At 47.4% G+C, this 17735-nt stretch overlaps 1 protein-coding gene across 17 annotated transcripts in view; it reads left to right on the top strand.

The window, feature by feature from the left end:
* The first annotated feature begins 2561 nt into the window (after nucleotides 1–2561).
* STRBP (spermatid perinuclear RNA binding protein) overlaps nucleotides 2562–17735 on the top strand; it is a 115715-nt gene continuing 100541 nt past the window's right edge. For 5 of the 17 annotated variants that reach the window (XR_014521581.1, XM_083485848.1, XM_083485846.1 and 2 more), the window contains exon 1: nucleotides 2930–3035. The gene's annotated coding sequence lies outside the window, so the exon portion shown is untranslated. Of the gene's footprint in view, nucleotides 2654–2911; nucleotides 3036–3418; nucleotides 3472–4208; nucleotides 4241–17735 lie in introns of those variants that run through there. The other 12 variants (XM_083485843.1, XM_083485842.1, XM_083485845.1 and 9 more) reach the window with 8 other exon arrangements.

Here is a 17735-nt window from a genome sequence, read left to right as displayed (position 1 = left end):
ACACATATGATCCAGTGTTTACCTGCCTCTCTCTTCCTGTTACTGTTTCATCATATTAGTTATAAATACCAAAGAAGGTATTGCCACTCTAGGGAAATGGAAAGTCAGGGTTAAGAAGTTTTGTCATTCTCGTCCGACAGGCAACCTACTTCACCTCTCTGTATGGTAATAGTTTATACTTGCATTACTACTCCTACTCAGAGTAGAAAATGATGGGCGTGGCTATCTTAGGTACATTAATTTATGCAGTTCTATTCTGAATGGCATCTGCCAGGATGCACAGAAAAGTGTAACAGAATACTGTTGAAAGAAAACTAAGTTTTTAGATGTATGCTTCTGGCTTGACCCAGGAGTGCTGAGGTCACGGGAATAGGTCTATGATGGGTGGGTGAGTAGGAAAGAGGGTGCCTCAGGTGAACCATTGAGGGAACAATGGCCCTGCCCCAGAGAGGCTGCATTTTAAAAGCATCTGTCCAAACAATGGTTGCCCAGAAGACTGCAAGCTCTGGAGCCTTGCTCAGCTAACAGTAGCAGCTGCAGCCTGTTTATGAGCAGAGGCCTACACATGAGTAGGGAGATGAGGCATGGAACAGAAAATAAGCAGCTGTCAGAGAGGAAAAACCCCCAAAGTTGTTCACAAAGCAAGTCTTGAAAGGTGTTTGTTAATCCTCTTTGAAACTCTTGGGCAGGTGGTTGATAAGAGCATCATAGATGGGGTAAAGGGATTAATTATGCTGGTCCTCAAAGCCCAGCCCCTTAAAGCAACCGGCTTCTTTTAGCAACCTGTCTGTACATTTTAACTCTTACCTCAGGGCTGCTATCAAGCAATGTGCCTGTCTCTCCCCTCTGCCACTTCACCTGTCTGGGACAGAATATGGCTTCATTCTGCAAACCTCAGTAAAGTTTGGTGTCACCCATAAACAGCTTAGAAGGTGGGCTAGTTACTCTATTTTACAATGAGGCATACTTAGGATTCTATTATCTACAGACCACAGGGCTTGTTTATTAGCCATTGGCATTATTTTTTCACTTTGAATTGGATTGCTAAGATATTCTGCTTCTTTGGCGATCACTCGCAGCTGAGTAAGATTGTCTTCCATAAACACTGTTTTAACAATGAGTCCGTAAGTGACTGTGGAGGCCAATTCTGGAGCCACACGTCCTTCCACAGTGGGGACATTGGTCTCCATAGCTGTCAACTTTCCCCTTTACTTGCGATGAATCCTATTCTGAATAAGGGAATTTCCCTTTAAAAAAGGGAAACGTTGACAGACAGGAGTTGATCACGGTGTGGATTTGCTAAGCGTGCCTTCCACGTTTCTCCCTTGCGACCGGAGTTTGACATTTTAGTCCCTAATCACATCCCCAATATAACAGGAGGACTTTATCAGCATATGAACCAAGTATTCAGGAAATGTATATTAGCATGCAGGTGCTCAAGGAGCTGGAGAACATAGGCATAGCTGTCAACCTTCCCCCTTTTTGGCGGGAAATTCCCTTATCCCTTTGCTGCTTCCCACTGCTATCCCGGATTGTTAGCTATCCCGTAGACTGTCCCCGGGACAGGTGAGGCAGCTGGTCCCTTATTTTCAAATCTGAAAGCTGACAGCTATGAACATAGGAAGCAGTCTCATTCAGGGCCATTTCTTCATGGCCCCTGGGCAGTGTATGTCTCAATGAGAGCACCTGAGGGTGTGCCGCTTTCCGTCTGACAATGCAGTGCAGGTATCTTGTGTATTTCCACGTTATAGTTAAACCGAATATGAAACCCCCTCCCCACTTTTCTCTCTCAGACCGTGTCCCCCCCCCCCCGTTTGCCCAGCTCCAGGGGCGGCAGCCTCTCCTTCCCGCCTCCGCTCTTTGCCACTCCAGCAGCCAGACGCCGCCTCGCCGCCTCCTTGAAACCCCCTCGGCTCGCCCCCCGACGCTTATACCCACTTCTCGCTCCCCCTTATTTCATTTCTAACCCCCCCCCATCCTCATCGCCGCGTGCTGCTCCTTTCCCACTTCATCCTCCCCTCGCTAAAGGCTGACCTTGCCTCGCCTTCCCGCCTCGCGGACCAGCCTCTCCTGCCTCACGCGACGCCTCCCATCGCCACACTTTTCGCGCTTCTTTACCTCAGCCTGCCTTTCCCCTCACGCCGACCTTCGCCGAACTCCATTCCTCCCTTTGGCTTTTTACCTCAGCTTCCCTCCCCGCTCCAGTCGCTTCTCCCTCCGCAGCATCTTTTGGCTCTCTCACGCCTTTCTTTTTTTTAACCTCAACCTTCGTCCCTAATTATACGCAGTTTTATATTTATATTCCATCCTGCTATCTTTCTCCTCCACTTTTTACCTCACCCGCCTCCGGGACCTCCTTTCCCTCCTTTCTCCCCCAAACCCTCTTCTTTCCGCACCTGCCTGACGCCTTTTTACTTTACCTTACCCAACCGCACCTTCATCACCCCCCTCTATATTTTTAAAAGACCATAAGCCCCGCCCCTTTCTGGTTAAGCCCCCGAGGGGAGGTGGAGGAGGCGCTCCGTATTCTAAGCCAAAGCATTACGCATTTTGCTCAGCTCTGCGCACGCGCTAACCCCTCAGGTACAGCAACTGGGACGCCGAAAGGGGAGACTTACGCACTTTGCGCGGAACGGGAGATAGAAGAGCCGGGGTGCGTAATGTGCGTAACGAGGCCTGGAGGGGGGAGCGACGTCACAGGTAGAAAAAAACATCGGCGGGCATCTTACGCCAATTCCGTTGGCCGTGCCGCTGTTCCGCAGGGACTCGGGGAACGCCGCGCTACGCCACTTGCGTGGCGGGCTGCGCTACCGGCGTAAGGCGGCTCTGCCTCGCTCACTCGTCCTCTCTCAGGTGCAGGGAAAGAGGGAGGGTGGGAAAGAGGGCGGGCTCACCGTTGCCCGGCAGCCCTGGTCCGGGCCCAGCCTATGGGGGCGCTGGGCGCTGTCACGTGGCCCTGGAGCCCCCGAACGCTGCCTGCTGCGGAGCTTGCAAGAGCCGGACCGAGCCGGGCCGGGGGGACTGTGTGGAGGCGGGTAAGGACCCCCCCCACCCTGGGGATAACGTGGTGGGGGGATGCAGCGCGGAGCATGCAAAGGGTCTGGAGGCGGCGGGAGGGGGGTGCAACGTGCAAGATGGAAAAGGGGCGGTGCAGTGGAAATCGAGGGGAAAATGGGGCTCCATCCTTCGGGGGGCTGGGGAGGGGGGCGTCGAGGGGGTGCAGCTGGGGACGGAGGGCCATATGGCCCCGGCAGCACAGGCGTCTCCGCTGAGAGCTCCGAATCTCCGATCCTGACACATGCACCCTTGCTACCGAGTGCACCCCCCCCCGCACTGGACGCCGTGCGGGTTCGCTTCCAAGTAAATTTGCATAGGATCCTGCTGTGCGAAGCAGTGGGAGGGGGCTCCCCCTTGATGGTGATGGCAGGGGTCCGTGGGAAGAGAGGCTGCTGCTGTGGCAGGGTCATAATGGTGCGTGGGACAGCAAGGTGTGGTGGGAGAAGGGGAGTTGTGGAGGCTGGAAGAGGAGCAGCTGCAGCCGCAATAAAGGCGCTCGGGGGTCAAGAACAAGCACTGGGGGGTGCGGGTTGGATCTTAGGAGAAGGTGGTATCTGCGTGCACGGGGTCCATAGCTGTCAACTTTTCCCTTTTCTTCCGAGGAATCCTATTCGGAATAAGGGAATGTCCCTTAAAAAAAGGGAAACGCTGACAGCTATGACGGGGTCTGGTCGGGGTTTAGCGCGGCTGCGAGGTGGGAGCGGGGTTGCGGGTTCCTGGGTGCCCCCTTGGAGCAGTAGCAGGAATAAGTCCTGCCGAGGGTGTTGTTTTTGCAGTGGGTTGCCCCGCTGGGTTGTGAAGCACTGGGTGAAGTGTTGTAGAGAAGGGAGTACTGTAATCAGCGCCCATGGATGTCAGGTAGGGAAGCTTAAGTTTCAGACTTTGAAGGGGCCACTGAGTGTTGGACAGCTGACCATATAAGCTAGACTAGAGGACACTAGTGTGAGAGAGCTGGGGGTGCTCCACAGATTAAGGGGTACCTGGTGCAGTTTGGGTGCAGGAAAGGAGAGAGATTCGACTGGGCGGGTAAGAGCAAGGCTGGCAGTGGTGGCTTTGGGAAATAGGGTGCTGGGGCTGTACCCTGAGATAATGCAGAACTGGGTGGAGACTTTCAGGTATCTAGCGAAGGTCTGCTGATGGGAGGGTGAGTGTGAAGCTCAGGGGCAACAGGGATGTGAGGAAGGTAAGAGCCACTGGGCAGCAATTTTGGGATATACCAACCAGTGTTTTGGATGGAATTGGTTGCTCTTGGGTTCTCTGATTCATATTGTGCCATGAGAAAGACAGGAAGCCCACTGTACACAAGTAATAGATTGTTTACTGCTTAACCCCACCTTGTTGCATTTACAGTGAGGGTAGTAAAAGGCTGGATTCCCCACCTGTCTTTTGAACCCATGTTTACAGCTCAAGTGGGGATGCTAATAACCTTTGAATCTTGCTTCCTTTTCATATCACGTAATCATTTTAAGCTATTGTGAATGTGGAACTGGGGATGGATTCTGAATGAATTTCACTGGCGTGATGATGTGTGTAAACTTTGTAAGTAACACAGGACTCTTTCTCAGAACCAATGTCCTGTAAGAGTGATAGAAGCATATCAGGTTTTCTGCTTTTTCGTTCTTTTTTCGTTTGGACACAAACTCGAAGATAACTACTGTGTGTTTCTCTTATTTATTTTCTTAACCCTGGTTTTCTTATTTATTTTTCTTAACCCGGGTTCCCAGCATCCAGCATGAGGAAGATTCCAGTATGACTTGCAAGTTTACATCCAGCATTATAACTTCTAGTCATTCCTATATTGCTTCTGTTTTGGGGGGTTTTCTGTAAAAAAAACGTTTTGGCTATTGTCTTATTGTCTGTTCTGCTTGTGGTGTGGACATTGTCTGCTAAGGAGAATCCCATGGCTTGAAAGAGTATTGTAGGACAGTTCACTGCTAGAATGGTTGTCTTAATGTCTGTTCCAGGCTGTTTGTGGGGACAAGAGATGGGGTCGGTGCTGAATTTGTGAAGTATTGACAGCTGTCAGCTGTGGTGAAAGTGAACTGTCCAATTCCTTGTACACAACTGGGGTTAGATGTGCTTTCCTTTAGTGTGGCGATGAATGTGCCACACTGTTATTACCAGCGGTAATAACAAATGAGAGATGGGGCCCTGATTTTCCTCAGGTGCTTGGTTTTTTGAGGAGTTTTAATTTTAAAGAGAGCAAGGATGAGTGTGTGCATGCTTAATGTTTAAGCAGGCGTATTCCTTTGCTTGACCTTGCTTCCTCTCTTATCCGTAGCCATCGAAATTCAGCCTTCATGCAGCTGGCATGGCGCATCAGATTGTCTCTCAGGCTGACCTGATTTTTCCAAAAATGAAGCAACTGCACTTCCTGGTGGCTTCTGAACACTCCGTGCTCTGCCTGAGCACCAGTTCTGTATGCAGTTCTTAATTGCAAATGTTCATGCTTTGCTTTTGCTTCTCTCCCCCCTTGCCCTTATTCTCTCTCTCTCTCTCTCTCTCTCTCTCTCTCTCTCTCTCTGAACTTACTGTCTCCTGATTATTAATGATTAAACCCCAGATTTGATGTTGGGGAGGAATGTGGAAAGGGAGGAGGAGGAGCAACATCTGTAGAAGATGGTATGCTTAAATAGAACAGAAAGCACATGAATTTTTCTACTAACCTCCTGATGTGCAGCATTTCTGCCTGCTGTCGCTCCCCTCCCTCCACTGGCTCTCACCTGCCCGCAAAACCAAAACTCCATTTACATTTGCCGTCTAACTGGTGACCATGATAACCTTTTTCAGCAGGGGGCTGGTCCACCGTCCCTCAGACCATGTGGGGGGACCGGCCTTGAACAAAAAAATTAATGCATTCCTATGCCCCGCAAATAACCCAGAGACGCGTTTGAAATAAAAGCACACATTCTACTCATGTAAAAACATGCTGATTCCCGGACCGTCCGTGGGCCAAATTTAGAAGGCGATTGGGCTGGATCTGGCCCCTAGGTTGCCTACCCCTGCTCTAGTGTTTCTGATTCTGTTAGTATCTTTGTTAGTGACTATCCGGGTCAGTGAAATTCGTTAATGCTGTAGTTTTATCATTACATAGCCTGATGTCTAGTAAGCTTATGTCAGTTGTCAGTTGGTATGTAAAAATGTCCTCTGGCTAACCCAGAAGTGAAGCTTTGCAAAACATTCTAGGCCACGAATGGCTGGTGCAAAGGTGTGTGCAGGACTGCTAGCGCAAGGGTTGCATTTTCAGCTGTGCTGACTGCCAGATTTTATTTGCTCAATCTTGGTTCAATGGAATTTTGGGATGTTTACAGTTCTGTGCTATAACCAAGTTAGGGGCTGTCCGTCAGCAAGAAATCATGACTCAATATATTTTGGGTATGCTTGAACAATTGGTATCTATAGGCACTGTTTTTGATCCCACCACGTGACAATCCTCTGGATAGCAAAATTCTTAAATGTTGGGGCAAGACCACCACAAATGCAGAAGTTCTGTTGCTACTAAATCTCATTCCCAACAAACCTATTTGTTTGGTTTTTTAAAAAATGTTCATTATCTTGTTAGATATCAACAATATGGTAACTTCTCTTTTAAATTAACACACATTACTGCTACTCCAGAGAAGACAATTTACGTTTGTTTTCTTCAATAAATGAAAACTATTAATTTCATTAATAATAATTAAATTTCATTCATTTTGAAAAGGTTCTTTAAAATACTATCCTTTCTGTAATTCTTTATCTGTGTTATATAAAATATATATAAATAAAAAAAATACCAATCCCCTGGTGCTTGCTCAATTTTCCAAAACCTAATTATTTCATTCTTTAAAACATTTGGAAATTTCTGAAACCTGCCTTGAAATTGCCTCCTCTGACCTGGAAGCACTGCCGCATAATCTCAGAAGTCTAGGTGGGTTTGTGGTCATTCACTTAGGAGGAAAATGTACTTTGTGTGTATAGGAATACAGGATTGTCCCCTTAGACTCCACCTTGATCCATCTAGCTCAGTATTGGTTATACTCCAGAGTTTCAGACAGGAAACACTCCCAGCCTCATACAGAGACTTCAGGGATTGAATCTGAGACATTCTGCATGCAGAGCAGACACACTGAATTTCATCATGTATTCCTCAGGCCTGGGGTGGGCTGAGGAAAATAGGTTCCAGGGGAAAGTCCCACTCAAAATTAACCCCTAAGTGTACATTATAAGCATACCCAACAAAATGAGCAAGGGACGGACAACCATCTTTACTGGGAAGTAAGTGTCGCTGTTTGTAATAGCATTTGCATTCAAGTAAGTGTGCTTAGGATTATATCGTTAGCAAGAGGGGACAGCTGAAGGGCATTCAGTGTGCTTTAGGAGTGGATTTGGATGGAATAGTCATTATTACTTAGATTGCGTAGTGTAGCCAGCATGGTGCCCAGCCACAGCTGTTCTGAACTGCAAGTCCCATCATTTTGTAGCTTAATCCATGTTAGTTGGGAGTTATAGTTTAGAACATCTAGAGGGTACCATGCTGGCTATCCCTGCATATGCTTTCTCCAGCATGGAGCACAGAGTGATATACATAGTGTTGCGCATATGTGTGTGGGCTGTTCTCCCATCTTATCGTCACAACAGGACTTGGAGTGAGTTCAGCTAAGAGGCATTGAACTTTGGATTTGAACATTGAACTGTTCTGTCAAGATCTGAGACTGTGTGCGCTGCAGTGGCCTTCCACAGAGTTTTCAGGCATGTTTTCTGATTAGCGTTTGGGAGATTGGCAGGGCTGAGTGCAATGGAACAAACTGAGAAAAAATATCTGGTTTGGAAATTGATTTTAAAAAAATGTTTCCTCCTGCGAAATGAGAGTAATTGCCAAGAGCTTAAAAGGAGGCAATGCAATCAGGATTTTTTTTGGGGGGGGGTGTTGCTGGGGTGTGTGTGTGTGTGTGTGTGTGTGTGTGAATCTTTAGAAATTTGTGGTGCTGTAGAAATGGCTGCTCACACCACCTGGTGACTTTCAAGGTAGGAGTCATGTCTCTTTAAGAGGGATGCAAAGGACAAGATGGAGTTTTTTGGTTTGGGGACCTGCTGGATACAAAGGGAGAGATGTCAATGAGAATGGGTGAAGCTGCGTGATTTGGATAGAACAGCCTTCACCTTGGAATTGTATTCTTTTTTTAAAAAAGAAAAGATATGCAAAGGCTTTCTAAATGGATCCTATGTTCCTTTTTAAAGGGAAAAATAATAATATTCCAGCAATAACACCACGGGGCCTTTTTCCATGCAGTGAGATATCCAGTTCCTATGTGTGTCCTCAGAAGGGCTACTGTAAGCATTGGGACCTCCTGGCTTTTTGCCAGCATGAAAGGATAAGAGATGGATACGGGATGGTGTTTGATGGCTGTCGATAGCATCTGCCTCACTGCAGTTGATCCTTGCGTACAAGGTAGCAGCTCTGGTATCTTTGACTGAAATGGCTTCTGTTGATGTAGATTTTGCAAGTTGCACAGAATTGCTCACTGGCCGGCATCAAAATGTGCCTCATTCTCTTCTGACTAGAGAGTGAAGGTCTGGCTAACAGGTCAAATGTTACTTGCTCTGGGTACCTAATGATTTTTGCGCCCAGTCAAAGGGGTCATGTCCCTCCAGAGCCTCTGCCAGTGCCATTGGAAGTCCTTGCTTCTTTTCGCCCATTTTCATTGGCATAACCCCTCCACCTTTCTCTACAGCAGTGGTGTTTGTCTTCAGCTAATAACTGCCTGCAAGTAGGAATGTCCATCTAGTCTGCCACTGTAGTTTTAAAAGCATCTGTCATGCATTGCAGGAGGTTGAACTAGATGACCCTTGGGGTCCCTTTGAAATATACAGTTCCATAATAATAGTTGCTAGTTTCTGTCTCTTAACAGCGGATGGTCATATTTCCTCAGAAGCTCAGGAATGGGCCATAATTAGGGCCGGGTGATATCTGGTTTTCAACCTCACAATACAGCCATACCTCAGGTTACAGCCGCTTCAAGTTGCGGTTTTTTTGGGTTACAAAACCCAGAAGTACCAGAACAGATTACTTCCGGGTTTTGGTGGTTGCACATGCGCAGAAGCGCCAAATTGCAACCCGCACATGCGCAGATGCGGGTTGCGAACGTGCACCCCACATGGATCACGTTCGCAACCCGAGCGTCCACTGTATATCACCAGCTAAACATTTCAATATATCACGACGTCTGAAATAAGGATGGAACTATGTAGAGGCGAACAGAGCTTAGACCTTCCTTGATCCATTGACTGGAATGTGATGTGACTATATAGCAACACAAGTTGTGACAAACTTAAATGAAGATCGGTTTAATTGCTGTCTGTCTAAAAGAACCCCCCCCCCCAATAAACTTTTTCTTGAAAGGTGAGATACAAATGTTGTATAGTCAGGGCTGGAGCTCTGAGAACCACCGTTGCTCGGTCCCTGCTCCTGCCCACCTAGCAGTTTGAAACCACATCAAAGTGCAAGTAGATAAATAGGCACCACTCCGGCAGGAAGGTAAACAGCATTTCCGTGCGCTGCTCTGGTTCACCAGAAGCGGCTTAGTCATGCTGGCCACATGACCCAGAAGCTGTACGCCGGCTCCCTTGGCCAATAAAGTGAGATGAGCACTGCAACCCCAGAGTCAGCCACGACTAGACCTAATGGTCAGGGGTCCCTTTACTTTTACCTTATACAGATGATGGTCCTCTTAAGCAGCCAGTCTTCAGGGTGGGCTTATCCACCCCCCCCCATCACTGCTCCTGGAGGGGCTTTGCCAAGCATTTTCTTCTTCTTCTTTCTAACAAAACAAATATTTGTAAGCAGGATGCTTGTTCTCTCTGAACTTTATTCTATAGCTGGGGGGGGGGGAGATGGCTGTATTGGCTTGAAGAGTAATGAGAGCAGGCATCCACATTATCATGCTTATTTCATGTATTTATATGGCATAACCTATGTATATGGGACTTCATGTGGAAGGGCTGTAGCTTTGCTTTGCATGCAAAAAAGTTCCAAGTTTAATCCCTGATAACTCCTTGTGAGGCTGGGAAATAGCCAGGTGCCCTCCTGAAGTTTTGGACTACAATTCCTATCAGCCTCAGCCATCATAACCAATAGCTAGGGATGATGGGAGTTGTAGGCTAACCTGTTCTGGAGGGCCCCAGGTTGAGAAAGGCTAGTATAGACTTTTCTAAGCTAGGTGGACTGATGATCTGATTCTTGGTACAAGGTAGCTTCCTACAGGTTTGATAAGCCCTTGCCTGAAGAAGAAGAAGAAGAAGAAGAAGAAGAAGAAGAAGAAGAAGAGGAGTTTGGATTTGATATCCCGCTTTATCACTACCTGAAGGAGTCTCAAAGCGGCTAACATTCTCCTTTCCCTTCCTCCCCCACAACAAACCCTCTGTGAGGTGAGTGGGGCTGAGAGACTTCAGAGAAGTGTGACCAGCCCAAGGTCACCCAGCAGCTGCATGTGGAGGAGCGGGGAAGCGAACCCGGTTCACCAGATTACGAGACTACCGCTCTTAACCACTACACCACACTGGCTCTCTCAAGGGGTCTAAAGTCTAAAAATAGAAGCAGAGAAATGTGGTCAGGGGTAAACAGGACAATATGTTATTATTGCAGTTGGATTTTTTAATGTAGAGCAGGCTTCCTCAACCTCGGCCCTCCAGATGTTTTGAGACTACAATTCCCAGCATCCCTGACCACTAGTCCTGCTAGCTAGGGATCGTGGGAGTTGTAGGCCAAAAACATCTGGAGGGCCGAGGTTGAGGAAGCCTGTTGTAGAGTATTGGAACTAAAGGGTTGTTCATAAGGAGAGCCTTTCTGGATAAACCAAAGTCTCATCTGGTCCAGTATCCTGTCTCTCACAGTGACCAACCAGATGTCTATAAGAAGCCTGTTACCAGGGTATGAGATCCAAGGTCCAAAGACACATGAGGCAGATCTGATTCTGATCAATGCCTGGATGAGTGACTAGTTTTGGAACCACCACTGCCTGGGTTCTATGGCAGGTGGAAAGCAAATATAAGTGAATAAAATATTTGTTATGTCCCACTTGTGTTCCCCCAGCAACTGGGGGCAATACTGAGGTTGTTATGACTATCTTGACTTGCAGTTCCAGTGCCAAAGGTTTAAGCAAGACAACAGCACTTCATGCTCAGTGTGCTCGTGATCCTAACAGTCGTCGTATTGCACTTTCATTCTCCTTTAGAAGCAGGTGTGGGGCCTCTTTCGCTCCTTTGCTGAACATCCAATGGGAATGTCATTCTGCACACTCACCTGGTGTGAAGGGCTGGCCACTCTCAGGGATGTGAAAGGTTTTCTTGCCAGCCAGGTGTTGAAATTTGGAATTGGCCATGACTGTGCATTTAAATGTCATCTTCTGCTCTGTATCTCTATTTTCTTTTAAAAAAACAACAACACCCAAGACCCCTGTGTTTTTTTAATGAACCACTGTGCAGTCAGTTGGTGGTGGTCTTTTACAGTACCAGCCGACACTTAAGAATTGGGACTCAGGTGTGAGAGAAGCCTGATGATGTACCACTTCACTGTGCATCTAAACACATTATGCATTCTGCTTTGGCCCGCTTTCATTCTAAAGGAGATTCATTGTTGTTGATTCTGTGCCCCTCTGGCCTGTGCCCAATCCTGACCTCAGTTTGCCCAAAGCCAATTTATCAGCACATCTCTGTTTCTTCTAGCTCTTTTCCTTTCCTCCTCTTTTTTTGCTAGACCTCTTTGTTGATATATACGGTATATTCATATTGTAAGGTCTATGGTGCAGGAACCTCTAGTTTTGCTTGTGCTGCTCTGTAAGGCACCATGTAAACAGTTCCATTATATAACAATGGCTTCTTAGAATCATAGAATCATAGAGTTGGAAGAGACCACAAGGGCCATCGAGTCCAACCCCCTGCCAAGCAGGAAACACCATCAGAGCACTCCTGACATATGGTTGTCAAGCCTCTGCTTAAAGACCTCTTGGCTTATCTGACCCTTGTGATTTCTTCACATGCAAGACCATGACTTGCAGATGGGTTCTTGGTGTAGCAGTATTTGAGCAAGGAGGAGAAATGTTTCTACTCATAGGGTGGGAATAATGAGTCCGGGGTTCAGGTTTGTGTCTTACAAATGACATTAGCAGGCTGCAAAACTCCCCGCTGCTTTGTTTCCAGGGAGGATGACTCATGGTCTGGGCAGCAAAAACTTTTGAGGTACCCGGACACTCAGTGTTAAGAAATCTTGACACTCGTGTTCCTTTCCTGTGCAAGGTGACGCCTAAATGCTTCTTGCTGTTTCCAAGTTTGTTTCTAGAAGTTGGAAACCATTTCCTACTATGGGCTCAAAAGTTACCGGTACCTTCCTGTGAACAAAATGTTGCTGGTCAGGGTGACATGGCAGGACTACACAAAAAGTTCAGCTTGAAAGAAAGGCGCTTTTCAACCAGTGTGTCGTGGCCCCCTGGGGTGCCTTGAAGGATGCTCAGGGGTGCCGTGGGCAACCCTGGCCTCTGTCCCTCTTTCCTTCCTTGCCTCCCTCCTCTGATGCCCTCTTGCCTCTCTGCCTCCCAAAGGCTTGTGTGGCTGTTTGTTGCAGCAGCCCTGACTATAAACTCTCCAGGTGAATGGTGCCTCTCTTTGGGGTCGGGAGGGGGCAGCTCAGAGACCTAGACAGCAGTAGCAGTTGCCCGGAGGACCCCCAAGGAGAGGGGAGAGGAGAGGGTGTTCGAAAAAGGGCGAGAGGCTGCCAGCTCTGTAAGCAAGGGGGGTTCCTGAGCCCCACAGGGGTGCCCCAGAAAGCATGTTGTTGGTCAAGGAACCCATGGACCCCAAAAGGTTTAGAACCTGCTGTATTGCTACCCGTACGCCATAGTTGGTTTCCCTCCTTTGCGCCCCTCCCCGCAGCACCACTGGAACCACTGGGTGTCCTACTGGCTTAGTGTGTGTGGAGCCTCTCCCTGTTGGTGAGGAGGCTAAATAAAGACCTTCCTGGATGCTCAGATAAGGGCATTTAAATGCCTGAAATGCTGACAGGCAAAGCGGTGGGTGTGGGTTTACACTTGCTTAAAATACTACCACTGAGTGGTCTGAACCACGGTTGCATTTTGGAGAGCTTTGCATCTTTTAATGGAAACAGTGCCTCATTCCCCCGCTCCGTAATAAAAATGATGTGGTTTAAACATTTCCACTTGATTCTTGGCCCTTTGTACCCTTCTCAATATGCCCTTCACTGGGTGCGTAGAAGCCTTCCCTTTCCTTTCTCACTAAAAATAATAACGGATCATTAGACTTTAAAGAAAAAATTAACCAGGTGGGCGTTGCTGTTGCTTTCTTCCCCCTTTTCTACCTTTATTTTTGGTGAGTGTGCCTGTTGCCTTAGGCAAGATTTGAAAACTTAAATTCTTTTTATAGAAATAATGCTTTAAAAAAGCACCCACACATTTTTTCCACACAGCTGTAGAACCAACTGTGCTTTGGAGACTTGGCTTTCTGGAGGTGGTGGAGAGGAAGGAGGGAGAGAGAGAGAGAGAGAGAGAGAGAGAGAGAGAGAAAGAAAGAAAGAAAGAAAGAAAGGGGATGCAGAGAGAATAAGAGCTCCGGCCAACCTTTGCTACCAAACTCCGTTCCTTAGGCCAGAGGAGAAGTCACCTGAGATGCTGCTGAGACTTAGCAGGGCATCTGGTAAGGTACTTAGCAAGGCTTATGGGCAGCGGCACTTTTCCTGCAGACATCTCCCCCCCCCCCGCCCCTCCCAAGCTGTCTGAATCTTGAGCTGCCTCTGCAAGGGTTCTTGCAAAGAGAAGATTAGAAGGCCAACTGACCTGACTGTTGGCTCCCCATGCTCTTGCCTTCACAGGCTGGTTAATATTTGGAAAGGAACCAGTATAATGGGTAGCTCAGTGATGTTAATATGTACAGTACTTTAAAGATTTGGGTCCACGTTTGCAAAAATGCTGATTTATTTGTATAGATGCAGATGTTGACTTTAAATGCCACAGAAGGCAAGCCAACAAAATTTAACACCGAGATCACCCCAGGTAAATTATGCTAATTTGCACCCCTCTTCAGATTACAGTGGTGCCTTAGGTTACAAACACCTCGGGTTACAAACACCTCGGTTTACATACTCTGCTAACCCGGAAGTAGTACCTTGGGATAAGAACTTTGCCCCAGAATGAGAACAGAAATGGCACGGCGGCAGGAGGCCCCATTAGCTAAAGTGGTATCTCAGGTTAAGAACGGTATCAGGTTAAGAACGGACCTCTGGAACGAATCAGGTTCGTAACCAGAGGTACCACTGTACTCCCACTTTTCAGTTGATTTGCCGCAATGAATGTCCAAATCAATTCCCCTACAATTGCCCCCATCCATCACCCCCAAATAAACTCTAGTCAGTCGGCTTAAATTATTTCCCCTAAATAAATATACAGTGGTACCTCGGGTTAAGTACTTAATTCGTTCCGGAGACCCGTACTTAACCTGAAACTGTTCTTAACCTGAAGCACCACTTTAGCTAATGGGGCCTCCTGCTGCCGCCGGGCCGCCGGAGCACGATTTCTGTTCTCATCCTGAAGCAAAGTTCTTAACCTGAAGCACTATTTCTGGGTTAGCGGTTAGTAACCTGAAGCGTATGTAACCCGAGGTACCACTGTACTACCCAGTAACCAAGACCACCTCCACTGAATTTCTCCTGAATTCATTTCACACACAGAAGCTCTTGAGAGACTTGGAAGAAGATTCAGGGTCTGTGCCCCTTAGTTCTGACTCAAGCAGCATTCCTGGGGTCCCTTTACTCCCACACTGCAGAGGCAACCATTTTGCTCCCATAAGGTTATGTATTATTGTCTTCGGATTCTGTTCTTCAGTGATTGTTTTGCACTAACCTGACAAATTTTGAGGGTCCATGTCATATTAAAGTATATCCCACCTATTCTGCTACTGGATGGGAATCTAGCAGATTAGCATGGCCCTGGTGCAAATTTCTCTTCTGCTGTGAAATCCCTAAGACACCTTAAGGTAAAGCACATTCTCCTACTTCTCCCTCTTCATTTCTCCCTTGTAGTTTGCAGAATAACAATACTGGTCTACCTTAGAGGGCTGTTGTAAGAGTTACTTCAATTCAGTAAAGTGCTTTAAACATTCTAAATGTCATTTGCTAAATGATACTTGCCTGACACTTTCATATTTTCAGAGCATTTCATATGCACTACCTAATCATAATACTTGCAGCAACTGTGTAAAGTAAACCGGTATTATTACTGTCCCTCCTTATATTGCAAATGGGAGGGCTGAGGCTGGGGGGAGAGAGTGACTTGCCTAAGGCCACCTGTTGAATTAATAGCAGAGATGAAGTTTGAACTGGGGATATTTGTACCTTGGACTCCTTGCCACTGTGCCACACTAGCTCACTGTGTCACTCAGGAATGGGGTTCCCTTTCAGCCCAGTGGGCCAGACCTGTATCTTGCCCTTTGTAGGCCAACTTTGACAGCAAGGTCGGACCACCCACCTGCCACTCATCTGACATAATAATGACCCCAGGTGGTTTGTGCCACCCAACTGTCAAAGTAGGGAGTGAGTACTGCTTACGCAGAATCGAACTCTCTGTGCATCAGTTGATGTGCAGGGAGTTCAGTCATGCTTTCTGTAGCCCCATCTCTACCTGTGTCACACCTGATGTCAGGTGGTTACAACCTAAGGAAAACATCCTTGCAGGCTAAACGGGGAGGCTGGAGGTGGCTGGAGGTTACCCACCCCTAAAGTAAGTGTTAAGTGTTGCTGTGTTTATTATTACGGGATTATATAGATGCTTAGGAATATGAAATGGTTTTTAAGTCATGGGAACAATATTAGAAACTCAGATACATAACCCAGGTGCCAAATGGCTCCATAAACCAGGGTTACAGTCACCAAAATGGAAGGTCTAGTTGCTATTTTGGGGCCAAATGCTTTGGAAGTCGTATTATTCGATAGGAATTTTTGGTTCCTGAAATTTGTTTTGATTGTGCAGATAAAATACCACAGATAGAAGTCTACAGGATGTGTTGTTAATGTGTGGAAACAGACAAGATCCAAGGATCCCCAGGCGTGCACCTCCGGGTAGTGGAGACATTGGGCACTATCCTGGCATCCAGGCATCTTCATTTGGTTGCAAGTGGCTGATAGCCAGGTGCAAAATGCACCTAGCAAATTTCTAATGCTGCCAGTTTACTGCAATGTGTGTTCACACATGTATGCTTCCTTTTTATTAAAACTTTAAAACATTTATACACTACCTCACCTGTAGTAGAAGCACATGGCAAACTTGATTTAAAATGAAGCACAGTAAAACTTCCAAAACAAATGGGGTGGTGCCTAAATGAAATCTCCAAGCCTACCTTGCCTCCCCGCCCCCAGCCCAGTCAGCACTTTCTTCTCCTTTGCTTCTCCCACGTCCTTTGACTGGAATGGACTTTGCTTCTGTATGGCTCATGCTGCCACTGTTTTTGCAGGGGGCAGGGAGATGTCGACTGCTGTTCCTCCTCCTCCTCCTCCTCCTCCTCCCCATGCCGAGAAGAAAGCATAGTGGGCCTCCAATCCCTCCTTGCGTTTAGGAGGGTGGTGACATTAGAAAAGGGCACTCTAGCTAACTGTTTCTGGCCAGGAGGCTTCAAGTTGGATCAGGCCTAAGACCCCAGTGGTCCAGCATCTTTTCTCAGAAGGGCCAACCAGAAGTCCAAGGGGAAACCAGTAGATAGGATTCAAGCACAATTAGGATTCTTGTGTTTTCCAGCATCTGGTGTTCAGAAGCATGGCTGCCTCCCAACGATGGAGGCAGAGTGTAGCCATCATGGCTAGTAGCCACCAATAGCCCTCTCTGAATTTGTCCAACCCTCTTTTAAAGCAATCTAGGTTGATGGCCGGGACGCGGGTGGTGCTGTGGGTTAAACCACAGAGCCTAGGACTTGCTGATCAGAAGGTCGGCGGTTCGAATCCCCGCGACGGGGTGAGCTCCCGTTACTCAGTCCCTGCTCCTGCCAACCTAGCAGTTCAAAAGCACGTCAAAGTGCAAGTAGATAAATAGGTACCACTCTGGCGGGAAGGTAAACACCATTTCCGTGCGCTGCTCTGGTTCGCCAGAAGCAGCTTAGTCCTGCTGGCCACATGACCCAGAAGCTGTACGCCGGCTCCCTCAGTCAGTAAAGCAAGATGAGCGCCGCAACCCCAGAGTCGTCTTCGACTGGACCTAATGTTCAGGGGTCCCTTTACCTTTACCTAAGGTTGATGGCCTCCACTGCTTCTTGTGGGAAGGAGTTCCATAGTTTAACTATGTGCTGTGTGAATAAATATTTCCTTTTATCCGTCCTAACTCTTCCAACATTCACCTTCCTTAGATGTGCATTAGTTCCAGTGTTATGAGAGATGGAGTAAAACATTTCTCTGCGCACTTTCTGCATGCCATGCATAGTTTTATAAGCTTCTATAATGTTGCTACGTATTCACGAAAGAGTCCCAAATGCTGCAACCTTTCCTCATAAGAGAGTCGCTCCATCCCATGGATATACTAGTCTTTGCTTTGCCTGTGCTCCTCCTACTCTCAGGCAAACCGTGTGTCCTCAGGATCATAGCCAACAGCAAAGAAGTGGTAAACTACCAGCAGAAACGCATTCCCTGTCCATTCACATCAGCCTGGGGTCAA

The sequence above is a fragment of the Podarcis liolepis genome, assembly GCF_965112155.1.
Source record: "Podarcis liolepis genome assembly, chromosome: Z".
Taxonomy (NCBI): Eukaryota; Metazoa; Chordata; class Lepidosauria; order Squamata; family Lacertidae; genus Podarcis; species Podarcis liolepis.
The sequence above is the reverse complement of the archived record's forward strand: the minus strand, read 5'-3'. Positions and strand labels throughout refer to the sequence as shown.